Here is a 12,918-nt window from a genome sequence, read left to right as displayed (position 1 = left end):
TAAAATGAAAGCATTGATAGGAGAATATATCATAACACTCATTAATATGAGAATCCTACAGAAGATTTTACTTGAGTAATATTTGATCTGGGGTGTAAAGTATCAAAAACATAAGAAAGAAATTTCTTAGACATATTCAAATAAACCAGGGTCAAGTTTTTTCCCAACATATGTAATTTTCATAATAATAAAGTATCCCTAGTTCAGCATGAAACAAAGAACTAGAGAACCTCTCTGTAGGAAAATTTAGTTCTCTTTACATTTATACCAAGGGAAGCAAAAAGTTTTAGGGGTGTTTGGATGTGTTTATTATTCTTAGGGTGGCAGTCACATCTCAGGTGAAACATGTCAATAGTTATCAAATTGTACAATTCAAACAGGACACTTTATCTTCTGTCAATTATACTCCTACTAATAAAGCCCAAAAGGAACAAATCTGTGTGTCCAGGGCAAAGTAACCAAGAAGGAAAGAGGTTGAGTAATCAGGGCAAAGAGTAGCCAAATCTTGTTCATTGCTGACCATGCTTGGTAAATGTTTTCATTCTCATTTCAGTGAGAAATTATTGGAGAGTTCCAGGCATGGGTCGGATATGACTTGAATTATGGAAGGCACTAAAATGACAGATGTGTGAAACTGGAAAAGACAGTGACCTCCCTAAGTCCAGGTGCTCTTAAGACAGGGCCATAGGTCCTTAAACTTCCTAAAGTAGCTGCTAATTGTATACATATGTACGGATACACATTTTTAAAAATTAATTTCCATACTATTCATCAGCTTCTCAAAAAGGAATTTGACAACAAAACGCAGGAATTTTTCATTTACTTACTCGTAAATTAGGTGAAGATATCAAAACCTGGAGAAGTAAAAGGATTTGTTCAAAACTGAGGTCACAGGTTGATAAGGTCATAAGGGGTTTATGAAGCTGACCACCTTCTCTCTCCTCCCCTCATCTCTCCCTGCCCCAACTGCTGATTCACAGAACATAGATGTCATATAAAGCTAGGATACAGCATATGAAGTCAAAGTCTTCTGAATGCTCACCCTCACCCATATCAACAGGAGAGTGTGCCAATGATACGGTCCATAAGAGGTGATAGGCCAGTACAACTACTGGAAAACAGTCCCTTATGAGTCCCCCATTAAACTAGTATAACTTTCTAAATCACCTGTGTGTGTATTACTATTAGAATCACAAACAGTACATCACAAATAATAACCTATTCCTCTTTCAATAATACTGAGCATGCCCTAAGCTATAAATCAGAAGAATAATACAGAACAGGCATTTGACAATTCTAGTTTCTTCCTATAGGAAAAGGAAAAGTGAAGTTGCTCAGTCGTGTTTGACTCTTTGCAACCCCATTGACTGTAGCCTATCAGGCTCCTCCGGCCATGGAATTTTCCAGGCAAAAGTACTGGAGTGGATTGCCATTTCCTTCTCCAGGGGATCTTCCCAACCCAGGGATCGAACCCGGGTCTCCCACACTGCAGGCAGACGTTTTACTGTCTGAGCCACCAGGGAAGCCCTGTTTCTTCCTATAAGGAAACAACAAATGAATTTTTGCTGTATCCATCCTAATAGAGATTTCAATAATGTATAAACAATGCTTCTTAACTAGGAGGCACTACAGAAAAGTACATTTTACATGGGAAATTTCACATCATCCTTCAGAGATTCCAACATAGAATGACAGGTTCTTTCTTCAGCAACCCAGGGAACAAACAGTTTAACCTCAAATTTCTTACTAGCTCTAGGATTTGTGAAACTATCAGGTTATTTTGATAGCTTTAAAAGGTCTCAGGTTACTGAAATAACCCTGCCTTTTTCAGTCTAAGCATTAAGAATGCACCACCATGGAACCAGTATAAATTGGATTAAAACACTTCAGAAAGTCATCTTTGGAAAAAGCATGGGAATAAAACAAAAGGTACACCTGGGAGTTCGCTTCCATACCTATCAGATGTGTGAAATTGGCTACAGTAAAATAATGGCCTTTTCTGGGCTTTGAGTTTAAACTGAGTTCAAGGGTGTTGGAACTTACAAATAGGCTGATATTTGAACCATACAGGTAGAAAGAACTCTTCTGATCATTACAATGAACAATTATAGCGACTAAGTATACATGAATACCCCTGGAGAAGGAAATGGCAACCCACTCCAGTATTCTTGCCTGGAGAATCCCATGGACAGGGGAGCCTGGTGGGCTATACAGTCCATGGGGTCACAAAGAGTCAGACACGACTGAAGTAACTTAGCACATACATGAACACACTACTAACCAGACACTAACAGAGGAAATTTGGTTAGAGACTTACCTTGAGAGGAGCCTACTGTACAGAAGGGGGAAACAGGATCAAAGCACAACTGAGGCCTGTATTCCATACCTATCAGAAGTGTGAAGTCAGTGTCCGCTCTTCGTCTGTGCTTGCACTCTGGGTCCAAACCAAGGCAATGTATAAGCTGTTGATCAAGCCCTTTGATTTTCTTAACTGCACCTGAAAAGAAAGAAAATACTGTTGAATACCTTTGCAACAGATACAAATTCATTTCCCTGAGTAGGAATTCAGCAAGAAAACATAAGAAACAAAACAAAAACATACCAGTATTCTAGTTCCATTAAAAAAAAAATCCAACCGGAAACTACTTACCCTTAGGAGAAATAAGCCTAAATGTACAGATGGTCTGGACTTTACACTACAAACCCATTGTGATATAACCCACTGTGACCATTTAGTCACTCCATAGACTAATTTTCTGGGATTGAGGTTTGTCATCATACTGATGAACCTTTCTGCTTACCTAAACTATTGGCCCTGAGGTTCCTGAAATGAATAACCTGTTAGTCCTGCATCCACAGATACACAAACATTCTCCTGCTTATAACTTATTGATTCCCATGAGAGATGAGTGTCCTCGCACAAGGGACAAATGACTGGGGTTTGTGCAGCACTCTCAGTCACTTAGCTAGAAACAAGTTATAAAACTGGAAGAAGTCACTTAAGTAAGATGCTCTGTAGAGACCAATCTCTATACCTGTTTCAGAAGGATCCATATTACAGGAGTATACACTTTGTGTGCATGGCTAGAACCTGGATTCATTTAAAGTGGCAAAGGTCTTCAACCATACCCTAATTATGTGAATCATCAAGGTAATTCAGGCCCTAACCCTGACCAATAACAAACTGACAGAATACATAACAGCTCCTCTTGCTTCAAAACTGGAGGGTAAATGACTATTTGTATTCATAACTATCTAAATGATCTAACAGCATAACTTCATAAGCGGCACACAGGATATGATCCTCACAGGATGGTGCCCCAGATTTCCACAGGGACATCCCCACACCACCTGGTCACTTCCTCAGGACTTTATGTCCCCTTCTCAGGGAGGCCCTGGCCAGACAACCTACCTGCAAGTGCAGGTCCCTCCCCCTCCTCATGCCCAATTCCCCTTCTCTGCTTTTCTGTGGTGACAGCAGATGTCATTATCGATCAGAATACACCTGTATCTCATTGAACTTACTTTTCAGTATCCCCCACTAGAATGTGAGCCCCATGCGAAGAGGGATTTATGTCTCTTTTGTGTCTGTATTTCCAGCATGAGGAAGAGTAGCTGGCCCATAGTAGGTGCTCAGCATATGATGAAGGTTACCTTTGGCCACCAGCCCTAAAAGTTCATGGTATTCTCAGAGCTGACCCTGTTAAATGTACAGTATGTATCCTCCAGAACTTCTCCATATTTACATTCTCACACAGGGATCATTAGAAATAGATACTCTACACTATAATTAAGCAGTTGAATAATTCTACACTATTTAAAAATCACCTGTTTCCAGTCCTAACTGGAGATACAGCCAACTACATCTTGATAATGAAACCAGAATCAACTCCTTCAGGTTGGTATTTTCACCCATATTACTCAATAGCATACTCAAAACACAATGACTTATCAGTTTTGTTTGCATAGTTGCTTTTGGATAGTTTTAGCTCTTTATCATGAATCATTTCAAACAAAGAATATATGAATTCTATATGTCAGTCAAGCAGTTTTAACAATCAACATTTTGTCAAGTTTTTTTTTTTTTTCCCAGCATATTCCAAAGCATATTCCAGGTATTTTATGATACCATGTCTAAACCTAAAGAAGTTATTTCCTCCACATGTGGTGGTGGTGGCTTAGTCACTAAGTTGTGTCTGACTCTTATGACCCCACGGACTGTAGCCTGCCAGTCTCCTCTCTCCATGGGATTCTCTAGACAAGAATACTGGAGTGGGTTGCCATTTCCTTTTCCAGGTAATGTTCCCAACCCAGGAATTGAATCAGGGTCTCCTGCATTGCAGGCATATTCTTTACCAACTACGAGGGAAGCCCTTCCTCCACATACTCTACTGTAACATAAATTACAACAAATAGGACTTTAAAATATATAACCAAAATACTATTACTACATCTAAGAAAAATTACAATTATTCCCTAATGCAACTATCCATGTCCAATATAGCTATTTGACCTAAATATCTCTCTTAAATTTGATTTGTTCTTAGGATCTGAACAGGTAACTTACATAGCACTAACTGAAATAGGACTTAGTCTTTTTTTTCACCAATAACAGCCCCTGCTCCTCTTTTTTTGCTATCCTTTTGATGAAAAGACTGAATTATTTGTCCCGTAGAATTACTCACATTCTGTATTTATATGCATCCTGTCCTGAACAGGTTCCATTAGAAACAGAACATCCTGTAGTGAGATCTATGAACTTGGTTAAATTCAGGCTCAGTTATTTTAGCAGGAACATTTTAGATGTGATGCTTCATACCCCTATTGTATCATATCTGAACAGCCACGTTGTATCCCACACTTTGATGTAAAAGTTGACCAGTGGGTTGTAGTATTCTAACCTTAATTCACCCACATTATAAAATTTCCCATCGATCTTTTACTGAAATTTTATTAAATGTACACATTGATTTACTATTTAAATTTTTGATATGCTCGTCACATACCATATGGACTTCCCTGGTGGCTCAGATGGTAAAGCGTCTGCCTACAATGCAGGAGGCCTGGGTTCAATCCCTGGGTCGGGAAGATCCCCTGGAGAAGGAAATGGCAACCCATTCCAGTATTCTTGCCTGGAAAATCCCATGGATGGAAGAGCCTGGTAGGCTACAGTCCATGGGGTCGCTAGGAGTCAGACACGACTAAGTGACTTCACTTTCACTTTCACATACCATATAATTCACAATATTAAAATGTACTGGTTACTGATTTTTAGTATTTTCAGAAAATTGTGGATCCATGACCACAATAAATTTTAGGACATTTTAAAGTCTATGGGTGGGTGGGTTAGTCACTTAGTCGTGTCCGACTCTTTGCAACCCCAGGAACTGTAGCCCATCAGGCTCCTCTATCCGTGGGATTCTCCAGGCAAGAATACTGGAGTGGATTGGCAGTCGCTTCTCCAGAGGATATTCCCAACCCAGAAATCGAACCCAGGTCTCCTGCATTGCAGGCAGATTCTTTACCATCTGAGCTACAGGGAAGATCTTGGCCAGGGTGAAAGTGAAAGTGAAGTCACTCAGTCGTGTCCGACTCTTTGTGACCCCATGGACTGTAGCCTACCAGGCTCCTCCGTCCATGGGATTTTCCAGGCAAGAATACTGGAGTGGGTTGCCATATATAGACTTATATAATAAGTCTATACTTATTATCAATGACTGCCTATTCTCCTGATGGGACTGATAACCCACCAAATGGTACAAAGATTAAGTTCAAATTGAAAACATCTGAGCTACAAGAGAGGCAGTGAAGTGAAAGTTGCTCAGTTGTGTCTGACTCTTTCTGACCCCATGGACTATATAGTCCATGGAATCCTCTAGGCCAGAATGGAATGCGTAGCCTTTCCCTTCTCCAACCCAGGGATTTAACCAGACCTCCCACATTGCAGGCAGATTCTTTACCAGCTGAGCCAAAAGGGAAGCCCAAGAATACTGGAATGGGTAGACTATCCCTTCTCCAGCAGATCTTCCCAACCCAGAAATTGAACCGGGGTCTCCTGCATTACATTCAGATTCTTTACAAACTGAGCTATCAGGAAGCCCTTGAGAGAGGCAGAAATAAGTCATTTCTGAACTTGCCTTATCTGACTAAAGCTGAACTTTGTAGGAGACAGCTGCTACAACCCCACCCACATTGCCAGGAGGTGGGAGTAGGGGGTGGGGATGTGTGTCTCTAATCAGGGAGGCCTGAACTTGGATATTGGTTTAGTGGTTTAATTGCTAAGTCCTGTCTGACTCTTTGTGACCCCATGGATTGTAGCCTGCCAGGCTCCTCTATCCATGGGATTCTCCAGGCAAGAATCTGGAGTGTGTTGCCATCTCCTTCTCCAAGGGATCTTCCTGACGCAGGGATCAGACTCAGGTTTCTTGCATTGAAGGTGGAGTCTTTACTGACTGAGCCACCAGGGAACATTTCAAGATTGCATAAATAAGCCTCATCAGATGCTTCCATCCTTTAAAGTTCTAATCCACCAAACCCCTTGAAAAGTTGGTATATAAACCCCTATCTCTAGCCTATTAGGGAGCCTCTTCACTTGAAAGTTCCTACATAGTTAATAAATGTTCCTCCTATTAATTTACTGTTAATTAATTTTCAGGCCCTAAGCCAGTTGAGTCTAAGATGGTAGAGAAAATGTTTTCTTCCCAACAGTCCCTCTCACAAGCCCCTGAAAACCACAAATTGATTTTTTAATTTCTGTAGATGTGTCTGTTCTGGATATTTTAAGTGAATGAGATCTTACAAAATGTGTTCTTTGCTGTCTAGCTTTTTTCATCTATCATTCATATTTCACTATGTATCACTACTTCATTTCATATTATAGCTAAATAAAAATCCATGGTAGGGGTATATAGCACATTTTGCATAAAATTCAACAGTCAGTGGACATGTGGGTTGTTTCCATTTTGGCTTTGTGAATAATGCAGCCATAAACATTCACGTACAAGTTTCTGTTTGAACGTTTGTTTTAAATTCTCAGGGATATATATCTAGGAATGAAATTGCTGTTGATGTGGTCACTCTAGGTTGAAATTTTGGTGGAAGTACCAAACTACTTTCTATAGTGTACCCACCATTTTACATTCTCATATGGCGGCGTATGAGGGTTTCAATTTCTGCATATCCTTATTTCACTAATTTTCATCTTTAAAATTAGAGCTGCCCTGGATATAAAATTAACACACAGAAATCCCTTGCATTCCTATACACTAACAATGAGAAAACAGAAAGAGAAATTAAGGAAACAATTACATTCACCATTGCAATGAAAAGAATAAAATATTTAGCAATAAATCTACCTAAAGAAACAAAAGAACTACATATACAAAACTATAAAACACTGATGAAAGAAATCAAACATGACACAAAGATGGGGAGATATACCATGTTCATGGATCAGAAAAATCAACATAATGAAAATGAGTATCCTACCCAAAGCAATCTATAGATTCAGTGCAATCCCTATCAAGCTACCAATGGTATTTTTCAGAGAACTAGAACAAATAATTTCACAATTTGTATGGAAATACAAAAAACCTCGAAAAGCCAAAGCAATCTTGAGAAAGAAGAATGGAACTGGCGGAATCAACCTGCCTGGCTTCAGAATATACGACAAAGCTACAGTTATCAAGACAGTATGGTATGACACAAAGACAGAAATATAGATCAATGGAACAAAATAGAAAGCCGAGAGATAAATACATGCACCGATGGACACTATCTTTGACAAAGGAGGCAAGAGTATACAATGGAGAAAAGACAATCTCTTTAACAAGTGGTGCTGGGAAAACTGGTCAGTTCAATTCAGTTCAGTTGCTCAGTTGTGTCTGACTCTTTGCGACCCCATGAATCACAGCACGCCAGGCCTCCCTGTCCATCACCAACTCCCAGAGTTCACTCAGACTCACGTCCATCGAGTCAGTGATGCCATCCAGCCATCTCATCCTCTGTCGTCCCCTTCTCCTCCTGCCCCCAATCCCTCCCAGCATCAGAGTCTTTTCCAATGAGTCAACTCTTCGCATGAGGTGGCCAAAGTACTGGAGTTTCAGCTTTAGCATCATTCCTTCCAAAGAAATCCCAGCACTGGTCTCCTTCAGAATGGACTGGTTGGATCTCCTTGCAGTCCAAGGGACTCTCAAGAGTCTTCTCCAACACCACAGTTCAAAAGCGTCAATTCTTCAGGGCTCAGCATTCTTCACAGTCCAACTCTCACATCCATACATGACCACTGGGAAAACCATAGCCTTGACTAACCGGACCTTTGTTGGCAAAGTAATATCTCTGCTTTTCAGTATGCTATCTAGGTTGGTCATAACTTTTCTTCCAAGGAGTAAGCGTCTTTAATTTCATGGCTGCAATCACCATCTGCAGTGATTTTGGAGCCCAAAAAAATAAAGTCTGACACTGTTTCCATGGTTTTCCCATCTATTTCCCATGAAGTGATGGGACCAGATGCCATGATCTTTGTTTTCTGAATGTTGAGTTTCAAGCCAACTTTTTCACTCTCCTCTTTCACCTTCATCAAGAGGCTTTTTAGTTCCTCTTCACTTTCTGCCATAAGATTGGTGTCATCTGCATATCTGAGGTTATTGATATTTCTCCCCACAATCCTGATTCCCGCTTGTGCTTCTTCCATCCCAGTGTTTCTCATGATGTACTCTGCATATAAGTAAATAAACAGGGTGACAATATACAGCCTTAACGTACTCCTTTTCCTATTTGGAACCAGTCTGTTGTTCCATGTCCAGTTCTAACTGTTGCTTCCTGACCTGCATACAAATTTCTCAAGAGGCAGGTCAGGTGGTCTGGGATTCCCATCTCTTTCAGAATTTTCCACAGTTTATTGTGATCCACACAGTCAAAGGCTTTGGCATAGTCAATAAAGCAGAAATAGATGTTTTTCTGGAACTCTTTTGCTGTTTTGATGATCCAGCGGATATTGGCAATTTGGTTTCTGGTTCCTCTGCCTTTTCTAAAACCAGCTTGAACATCTGGAAGTTCATGGTTCACATATTGCTGAAGCCTGGCTTGGAGAATTTTGAGCATTACTTTACTAGCGTGTGAGATGAGTGCAATTGTGCGGTAGTTTAAGCATTCTTTGGCATTGCCTTTCTCTGGGATTGGAATGAAAACTGACCTTTCAACCACTTGTAAAAGAATGAAACTAGAACAGTTTCTAGCACCATACACAAAAATAAACTCAAAATGGATTAAAGATCTAAACGTAAGACCAGAAACCATAAAACTCTTGGAGGAAAACACAAGCAAATCACCCTCTGACATAAATCACAGCAGGATCCTCTATGATCCACCTCCCAGAGTAATGGAAATAAAAGCAAAAATAAACAAATGGGACCTAATTAAACTTAAAAGCTTTTGCACAACGAAGGAAACTATAAGCAAAGTGAAAAGACAGCCTTCAGAATGGGAGAAAATAATAGCAAATGAAGCAACTGACAAAGAATTAATCTCAAAAATATACAAACAGCTCCTGCAGCTCAATTCCAGAAAAATAAACGACCCAATCAAAAAATGGGCCAAAGAACTAAACAGACATTTCTCCAAAGAAGACATACAGATGGCTAACAAACACATGAAAGGATGTTCAACATCACTCATTATCAGAGAAGTGCAAATCAAAACCAGAATGAGGTACTGTCTCAAGCCAGTCAGAATGGCTGCTATCAAAAAGTCTACAAACAATAAACGCCAGAGAGGGTGTGGAGAAAAGGAACCCTCTTACACTGTTGGTGGGAATGCAAACTAGTACAGCCACTATGGAGAACAGGGTGGAGATTCCTTAAAAAACTGGAAATAGAACTGCCATACGACCCAGCAATGCCACTGCTGGGCATCCACACCAAGGAAACCAAAATTGAAAGAGACATGTGTGTCCGAATGTTCATCACAGCACTGTTTACAATAGCCAGGACATGGAAGCAACCTAGATGTGCATCAGCAGATGAATGGATAAGGAAATTGTGATACATATACACAATGGAATATTACTCAACCATCAAAAAGAATGCATTTGAATCAGTTCTAATGAGGTGGATGAAACTGGAACCTATTATACAGAGTGAAGTAAGTCAGAAAGAAAAACACCAATACAGTATACTAATGCATATATATGGAATTTAGAAAGATGGTAAAGATGGCCCTATATGCGAGACAGCAAAAGGGACACAGATGTACAGAACAGTCTTTTGGACTTTGTGGGAGAAGGTGAGGATGAGATGATTTGAGAGTGTAGTGTTGAAATGTCTATATTATCATATGTGAAGGGGATCACTGTTCCAAGTTCGAGGCATGAGACAAGGTGCTCAGGGCTCGTGCACTGGGGTGACCCTGGGGGATGAGATGGGGAGGGAGGTGGGAGGAGGGTTCTAGATGGGGAACACATGTGCACCCATGCCTGATTCATGTCGATGTTTCATAAAAACCACTACAGTATTTTAAAGTTATTAGCCTCTAATTAAAATAAATAAATTAATTTTCTAAAAAAAATAATAACATGAAAGAAGCCTGAAAAAAATAATTAGAGCTGCCCTGGTAGATGTGAAGTTGTATCTCTTGGGATTTTCATGTTGATTTCTCCAATGATTATTGATGTTGAACATCTTCTCTTGTGCTCAGTGGCCATTTGCATGGAGAGAGCAGTGGATCTGCACCATGAGAGCCTCCCCCTCCATGTGTGAACCAGGTGGCAAAGCCACGTAGCCTCTTTGGACCTCAATTTCCAGGCACAGTGAGTAGTTATTTAATCTGTTCATGCAGGGAAGGGACACAGAAAAAAAGAATTTGACTTGGATCTCCATGTGGAGAAACAGCCACTTCTACCTAGAGTGAAGGAAAAGAAACTCATGGAGGAATCCAGAGGGGCAGCTAAGATCCAGAGCCCAGAGGCTGGTCAGGTAATTCCACCTGGAGAGGACGTGGACACTCCCTTCCCTTTCCACCCTCAACAAGGTACGTAAATTGAAGCAGGGCATGAACCCCTCCCTTCACTCCTTAGGAGTTGAAAGTGGCTGGATTTTGTGAAATTTCCTTTGTTGACCTGAAACGCAAGGAGGCAGCTGACTGGACAGAACTAAGCACCTCAGGGTCCTCATTGTCCTCCTTTCTGCCCTGGAAATTCCCACCACCTCTGCCCAAAAACAGGGAATGGGGGCATAAAGGGGCCAAGAGTCAGATCCTGAGTTAAGATTGGTACTAGCCAGAGAGCAAGTGGTCTTGGGGGCCCTGAGCCTGTGCAGGTCCTGTGTGGGGAGCAGAATGGGGGCAGGAAATCCTGAGGCATTAGGGGTAGGCAGCAGGTCAGTTGTGCTGCCCGGCAGTCGGTGCAGAGCTCATGGGTTTACTTCAATTGTTTCTTTGAAGGGTGGTTACACTGGGGAATAGATCTGGGTAGGGATAAGTTCAGTTCTCCCTTGAAAAACTTCTGTATTTGTGAAGATGTTTTTCCTTAAAGAATAATCAAGCTTGAATTACATTTGTCGATGGAAATAACCAGCTAATAAGACCATCTTCACAGTCTTGATCCTTTTAGCCACCAAAATGCTGCAGGTTACTCAAGCTCCAAGATACCAATGTTTCTAAAGACAATCTTTATTTGTATTAATCTCCCGCTTTCTAAGCTCCACTAAGCCCTCTCTAAGGAACAAGGTACCAGGTGGACACAGTTCAGTTCAGTTCAGTTCAGTCGCTCAGTTGTGTCCGACTCAGGTGGACACAAGCCCCGATTTAATATCTGTCATCTCTGAGTGGAGGCATTATCTGTTACCTTCCTTTTTTCATCTGGGCTACTTGTGTTTCCTCTGCCTTGCTTAAGTCACTTCAGTCGTGTGGGACTCTGTGCAACCCCATGGACTGTAGCCCGTCAGGCTCCTCTGTCCATGGGATTCTTCAGACAAGGAGGCTGGAGGCTGGAGTGGGTTGCCATTTCCTTCTCCAGGGGATCTTCCCAACTCAGGGATCGAACCCCCGTCTCCTGCACTGCAGGCGAATTCTATACCGCTGAGCCACCGGGGAAGCCCATGTTCTCCTTTAATTGAAAGTTATTTCGCTAGAGGAGAATGTAACTTTCCTCCACAGGAAAAATTAGTCAAGGCACCCGTCAGGCAGGAATAACCTGTTTGTCGCTGCGACTCTCAGACACATAACATCCCCCGCATCTAGCCGGTGTGGACACCACCTGAGATAACCCCAGGAAAAGGTGCTTAAGAGGTAGAGGCTCCCTAACAGGCCCTTGACAAAGAGCAGGAAGTGACCGGGCACAAGGAGCGTCTCCTCTTGGGGCTCTGCCTCTCACTTGAGGAGGGATAATTCAAGTAATAATAACCTCAAGCATATGACGTATACAAACTTGTAACATCGTTTGATATTGTACTTACTTAAACTTTTTTCCTCTAGTTTTGCGACTGTCGAATGGTAAAATTTCCTTTTTTCCATTCCTTCACTTTCGTCGCCGGCGGCATGAACCCTACAAGGGAGACAAGTGGGCTCGCGTGAGGTTTCCTGTCACCTTTCCAATCTCACCTCTCGCAGTCTCACTCCTGGGACCAACTGAGGCTGTCTCAGCCCTCCCCTGGGCGGGGCCAACAGCGAGGAACCGGATTCCCAACCCCGCCTTCGTCGGCGCCCCCACCTCCAGTGCGTCTCCAAGGAGACGCCCACGACGCGGGGCGAGGATCAACCCCTCCCACCTCAGCACTCTACCTCCCTTGCGTCTCCGAGGAGACGCCCACGACGGTGGGCCGGGGCGGCGAGTGGGGAATGGGGTCGTATTGGCGGGGTAACGCGGGCGACGCTTTACGGCAATGGTGAGCAGGGTCGCAGTCGAACCTCGCCAGCTATCGCGCG

At 42.0% G+C, this 12,918-nt stretch overlaps 1 long non-coding RNA gene across 3 annotated transcripts in view; it reads right to left on the bottom strand.

Moving 5' to 3' along the window:
- LOC132344359 (uncharacterized) overlaps nt 1-12,860 on the bottom strand; it is a 384,332-nt gene extending 371,472 nt beyond the window's left edge. Inside the window, exons 1-3 of one of the 3 annotated variants that reach the window (XR_009493610.1) lie at nt 12,775-12,860; nt 12,450-12,538; nt 2,387-2,497 (exon numbers count right to left, since the gene is read on the bottom strand). This is a non-coding gene — a long non-coding RNA (uncharacterized lncRNA). Of the gene's footprint in view, nt 1-2,386; nt 2,498-12,449; nt 12,679-12,703 lie in introns of those variants that run through there. The other 2 variants (XR_009493609.1, XR_009493608.1) reach the window with 2 other exon arrangements.
- Nucleotides 12,861-12,918: the final 58 nt, after the last annotated feature.

Source organism: Bos taurus, chromosome X (assembly GCF_002263795.3).
Source record: "Bos taurus isolate L1 Dominette 01449 registration number 42190680 breed Hereford chromosome X, ARS-UCD2.0, whole genome shotgun sequence".
NCBI lineage: Eukaryota > Metazoa > Chordata > Mammalia > Artiodactyla > Bovidae > Bos > Bos taurus.
Note: the sequence above shows the minus strand (reverse complement) of the source record. Positions and strands in the feature narration are given on the sequence as shown.